Genomic DNA, 6,800 nt, shown 5'->3' with positions numbered 1-6,800 from the left:
AGCGTATATCTGTAACACTGTGGATTCATATTCCCAACCCCAAATTTTCACTCTGCATGAGAGAAGGATTGCAACAGCCATTGGCAACAGAGATTGGCTACAAGCTCTTTTTTTCACTTCAGTATATAAAAGTATTAGTGTGGTGGTCATGCCAGGAAAAGTAAATCCTCCAAAGCTCTGTGCATGCACATATAAGTCTATGCATGTATACTGTACATGCACAAGTGTGTACTCAAAGGTGTGTGTGTGTGAGACAAAATCAATCATCAATTCAGCGGGGTATTTCCAGCAAGCACACTGCTTGTAATTACAATAGACCTTGCAGTCATTGTGTATTTTCTCTTTCTTTCATTTGTCTGCCATCAGCTTCATATGGTTGCAGTTTGCATTAATTCATATGTGGTCCACATTTGTGTTTGTAGCCTCAGTAGTTTAATCTCAGCCCAATCACAACAGAAAGGTATGTTCCGGATGCTTCTAAGAGCGATTCCATCTCTGCCCTCCGGATACATCACACACACACACAGACACACACACAGACACACACACACACAAACATGCACGCACACACGCACTTGCAAAAGACAACATTGCAACGTAAAATTGTATAGGACAAAAATGAAAACTCGAAACGAGAGCAGTTATGGTTTCCAACGTGAAGCATATCCATATGGCAGAGGGATAGATTCATCATGTTACAGAAAACAATGAACAGAACCGCCAGGGGGTTTCAGTGCAGCACACATGGAAACGTGGAAGGAGGTCATGGTATCTGCATCTGCCAGAGAACTTATAAATTTAAAACAAACAGTACAGAAAGAAAAAAAAAAACAACAAAAGAAAAAGAATTAAGCGCTCTGTATATGCATACATGATACTCACTTGCGTTTTAGGGACTTTAGATCTTTACATCGTTGTGCATTGTGCAGCACTGCCAAGAACCCATCCGATTTAGTCTCAAATACACTCTGCTGCATGGCAGCGACGCCAAACATACAGCCAGTCATAAAGATCTTAAGTGACAAGAACGGGTTGTGCAACAGATGGTAGGGTCGCCACAGAGCGCCAATCTCAACATCTCTGGGTCAGGCTGGGATTACACCAAATCCTCAGAAGAAGTGCGGAAAGTTCACCACGATGCTCAACAGCAGACCTTTCAAGGAAAAACTGTGTGCAAGTATACCCGGAGCCACTAGCAGTAGAACTATTTTTATTAATTTTTTGGTTACTACTGCCCTTTGGTGTGAAGCTAATCAAAAATTTAAAACCATTGTTCTGGTTTTACTGAATGTCTGTCAGTATGTTCTGTTTCCTGTACATTTATTTGTCTTGGTGATGAACTCTGCTTTGCTTTGCCTTTTGCCATCATTTTGAGAGTGGAAGTCATTAAAGTGCAAGCCAAAAATGAAATTAATCTTCTGGCTAAAACAGTTGAATTTGACAATGAAAACAAAATGCAATATCTTTATGATTAGTGGGAGTGCAGGCAGTCAGCTCGTTTTATTTCTCTCTAAATGGGGGCCAATCAGGGCAATAACTAAACTTGCCGGAGCTGGTGTGGTGCCACATGCTGAAAATGTGACAAATTGGCTCTCATAGTCAGTGCGGTTTTCCACAGCGATGATCTGACTTGACATTTGAGAGGGTATTCCTCCTTTGGCGGTGACTGTGGAAGATAATGACTGCCATATTACATCAACAGAGTGCCATGCCAACTGCTCAACTGATGACACATCCCATGATGCAAAGCTTTAATACGTTTCCCGTCAATGGTTGTCATACGGCTCTCAATACTAGTTATTTCTCAAGCTGTGTAGCAACAGACAGTTACACAATAACAGTTTTCAAGTACATAGAGGGAGCTCCAAAGGGATTAAAGAGTCATTCATATATTTCATGTGTACTTAACTGATATGTTAAAAAAGTAACAATATCAATATGCATCAGTGTTACAAATGACATGAAGAGTTTGTCCATCCATCCATTTTCTTCTGCTTTTCCCAGTCCAGCTCTCAGAGGGGCAGTAGTCAAAGCAGTAATAGTGTAAGTGTACCCAGGGCAGGAGTCAACCCAGCACAATGTAGCAGTTTTCCAGTTTTTAAAACTTGACGTTGCTACCTTACACTCAAAGCATCTACCAATAATCACCAATCCGAACATACTGCATTTCACCAGCATCTGGCAGAATAATCTCCTACCATCTCCAAATTGCTGCTCTGCTACTTTTTAATGCATCCATGCCCAACTGCGACTAACTGCAGGGCATCTACACACCTTGCTCTGGTAACATTTACTAATTTCTAACCACAGATGCAGTCAGTTCACTTTCACGATGAACCACGCAATCTACCAAGAGCAGAATAGGTCAAACGCAAACACACCTGATATCATAATGCGTAATCTACTAACTAAAATAACACTATATGAGCAGCACGGTAATTCAGATCAATGGGAGACAGTTCACATTATATGAAACTGAAGGGAAATAAATAAAAAAAAGTTAGTTTGTGATGTTGCAGTGCTCCGTGTGTCCCCTGTGTCGATCTTTTGTGCTCATTGTGGACTGTTGTCTGTGTAGAAATGTTAGTTAGAACTCTACACACTGCAAACTTCCCAAATCACTGTAAAAAGTACCTCTGCTCCTTTTTAATGCATCCATGGCTCGTGTCTTCTATTGGACAGCTACTCCGTGTCTTCCTTTTGTTACGCCACATTAATTTCTAAACGAGGACTCAGTGGAGAGCTTTGGGATGACCCCAAAGTTCCTGCACAACTTTGAGCCACCCCAAGTGTCAGTTACATCCAAATCTGATTACATTTCCCCCATGGCATTCCAAATAAATGAACACTCCTTGCAGCAATTATAATAGAGACGTCAAGCATAAAATAGGAGATGCCATTTTGTGTAAAATAATTGCTTAATTTCCAGTAAATGGCCTCTGTTTTTAAGAAATAGCTTTTATTGTGTTTCAGTTGACAGGTTGTTAGATTGGTGCCTGTAGTTTTCATTGCCTGTCTCACTCCAGCTCTTATTTTGAAGATTAGCTTTCTCTTGTGCCTTATTTTGCTTTACTTCTTGCTTTTGTTTCTTTCCTTTGGAACTATCTGGCCCACCCTCATTGTCTTTGCCTGTTGTTGATTATTTTCACCTGTGCCTTGTTCACACCTCAGAAGCATTTGGGAGGCATGAAACTTAATTTTGAACACAACTGAAAAACAAATGAGTGAGTATGGCATTGTCAAGCGTGATGATTCCCTGTACTGTAATTAATTAATTTGCCTGTATCTACAACTATGCATGGTCTTGGGTAGATAAACCTTAAAATAAAGGGAAAAAAATCTCTGCTTTAGTTTCCATTTGTTTACTGTACAGTACCTGCCCTGCTGTAACGCTGGTACACAGAATCAGTCTAGAGAAAAGTTTATTCAAGGTCTTCTCCCATCTCAAAGGAACTGCAAGAAGAAGATTATTCTGTTTGCTTTTACCACATTAATCATCACCGTCTTTGTTGGATTCATTTTCCTGGAAACTGTCTTTTGATCGCCATTATGCTTTCCTCATGAACCAGAACTGCTATATATTGTTAAGTATTATAAGAGCATAAATATACCTCACACCCTGCTGAACTGCTAAACAGCTGACCCGACATTTCAAAAGTGTGTAAATTATTATTATTATTTTTTTAAAACCCTGTTTGATTAATGCCTGCTTTTCCTTTCCTTTCCATTTTTTTATTTTGGATATTACCCCCGGATTGTCAGGTGTGGGTGGGCTTGGCTCTTCTTCAGCCTATTAGCTTCAAGCCACAGACTCCCATCTTGCCAGTTTATAAGTCACAGCAAGCCAAGACAAGGTGGTGGTCTAGATTTCCTGAAATCAAAGCAAATTGTTGTAAATCGTGATCATCACTTCCTTTCTGCATCCAAGGAAAGCATTTTGGAGATGGTAGGCGATTATTCTACCAGACGCTGGTGAAATGCAGTATGTTTGGCTTTACCTATGCATCTGGAACACATTAACCAACACATTGTACACACTGTCATGGCAACATAGGCAACAGGGTCGTCTGACCACAGGTCACATCATTGAACTTGACTCTCAAAGAAAACAACTAATGTCATGGTGTCAAATGAAGACATCAGGTATATTTCAGATTATGCATAAATGATCCTGTCGCTATTGTTGCACTGGATGCAGGAAAGTATTGCACAGTACTGGGGTTTGCAGCGTCTTTAAGCTAAACTACTGCGGTGAGTGGACTCCCTGCTGGGTGCTGTTGGGATGGGGCCACTCTGTGGTTAATTAGCGGGTAGTGATTTGGCCCCAAGAGGGCAAGGCCAGCCCACCAATGAGCTCACTTCCCCTTGTCTTCACACTCGCATGCACGGCCGCTCCCCGGCAATGAGTCAGCCCGTGAGAGTGAGAGCACAAGAGGGAGAGCAAGAGACAGGAAGTAATTTTACCCACATTGGGCCCATCTCCAATCTTGTCGCCTGCCAACTCTAAGTAGTGTGATTACAGGCGAAACTGATTAAAACAAAACAACCCTAACCCCCCCTCCTCCCCACATGTACAGTACACATGGACTGTGACCCTCACCATCCCCTATACAGCACACACATACAAACACACACACAGTCAGCAGAAACAGGATGTTAGTAGGATCCTAGATGTGATCTTTTTAGACTCTAATGGCATCCTGATGGAACACAGGTGCCTCCTGAGAGTTGCAGCACTTAACGCTGAATACACATGAGATGACTCAGTGCCTGTTTTCCCGGTTTAATCATTTAATGATTATTATGTCTATAGGTATTTCCTCATGCTTATGCTTTGGTACTGCTTGGGAGCTTCGGTCTGGCCCTCTTTTACAGACAGAGTTAAAAGACTTGATAATAAAGTGATGAGAAAGCAGGTTTCTGTGGCAGCCACATAAACATGCGTCTGACTTTTAAAGGATTTTCCCTGAGACATCGGATGCAGGTGCTCTGCTGAGATCAAAGACTCCAAGTAAAACCTACTTAGTTTGAGAACTCCAAGAGAGCTGATTTATTCAGCCGTCCCACTGTAAAAATGCCCTGTAGTTTGGTTGAGAAGCTCCAGCTAATGATGCTGTATTCCTCCAGTTAAATAGGGTGATGCATTTTCTTTATTGGGGGAAAAAATGTTGGCACGGCTAATCTGCTTATCATCCGTGTGTGCATCAAAGTTGTGGGCATCGAGATGTGACATCTTAATGTCAACATTTTCTTTTTAACAAGGTAGTGCATCATAGCACACATGGCTTTAATTGTGGGCTATGTGGTACTTAGGTACTGTAGTATTTTGATGCCTTCTCTATAACTGCCGTGTGCTCAAGGCTGGCATGTAAAGTGAAAGAAATGTACTTAATTAACACAACAATGCCACACACTTGTTTTTCAGTGTGCCTCCAGTTACGCTGTCACACCAGCAACAGTTGTTTTTAATATGTAGACCAGAAAACTGGCTCACAAATGGACCAGTTCCAAAACACTGTGAACATTTACTGTTCACTCATCAAATCCACCAAACATGCAAGTCCAACCCAATGCACTGAACCATTGAGGGTGAGCAAATCAGCCTACAAACAAATAAGGCTTTCACCCCATTGCCATGGAAACTGGGTGTTTTAGTGTGCAAGTCAAACACAATACAGTAAAAACAAGCTAGCTTAATACAAGTGAGTTGCAGCAGAGCAGAGTGTTTAATAACGGGGAGTTAAAAAGGTTCGAGACAATGACATGCGGAGCAGATTCGCTCGAACACAGGGTTCTTAACATGAAAAGCAAAGTCACAGTGAATGAGAAGTCTATCAGCAGCTAATCCCGTCCACATGTGTGGGTGCTCTGTTGAAATTCTGTATTGTGAAACTGTCCCTTTTTAAGAATGGCCAACTACAGCGATGTTGCATGAGAGTGTAACACTAAAAATATTACGTCAACACTGTAATCACGAAGAGCCTAAAGGAAATTATTCACATTATATGATCATAAGTCATTCGGTCCCAACCCTTTGGGTGATGCTGCAATGCCAAAAGTGACTTTCAATTTTGGCAATGACTGCAATTATGCTTGACCTGTCAATACATGCTTGGTTTTCCACTGAAAACCAAGCATGGCATTTACGACCGTAAATGCCATGCTTGGTTTTCAGGTTCTCAGCAAAGCTTGCTCTGCATTTACGACCGTAATGCAGAGCAAGCTTTCAGAAGAGCTTGACGGAAGACACCTGGCTATATGCTTTGTCCATTATTGCACATTTAATTAAACAAACTGTTCATTCACAGAGTTTTTGCTTGAAGCGAACATTTTGACTTCACCTACATATTACAAACTCATTCTCAGCAAAAAGAAAAATTTGCTTTGCGCTACTTTTAGGACTCTCCTCTTGGTTTGTTTTGCCAAGTACTTGAAGTCGGCTTCCGTGTGTACAGTTTCTCAATGATCATCTGTCAAAGTAGCCATAAATAACATTTATCCAGTGCTAAAGTAGCTTTTCCTCCTACGTGGTTTCAGTAGGGGATGTATGCCTTATGTAGACTTGCAACTCTGAACGTCTAGCATGCACAAACACATCTATAAATAAACACACATGCTTTACTTTTACCTGTTTGATGTCCACAAAACACTATGTAGGCAGATTTTGCTAAGAAATATGTACATGCACCTCTCATATCTGTATATTAGCATTAATGAAGCTGGACAGATTCCAGGCACTGCAACAATACTTGACATTGTACTCCACTGTACTATAGAGTGCTTCCGAGGATCACAGACCT

This window comes from Rhamphochromis longiceps, linkage group LG13 (assembly GCF_057381845.1).
Source record: "Rhamphochromis longiceps isolate RC_006_pf linkage group LG13, R_longiceps_female_GT1.1, whole genome shotgun sequence".
Classification (NCBI taxonomy): domain Eukaryota; kingdom Metazoa; phylum Chordata; class Actinopteri; order Cichliformes; family Cichlidae; genus Rhamphochromis; species Rhamphochromis longiceps.
This window is presented reverse-complemented; position numbering follows the sequence as displayed.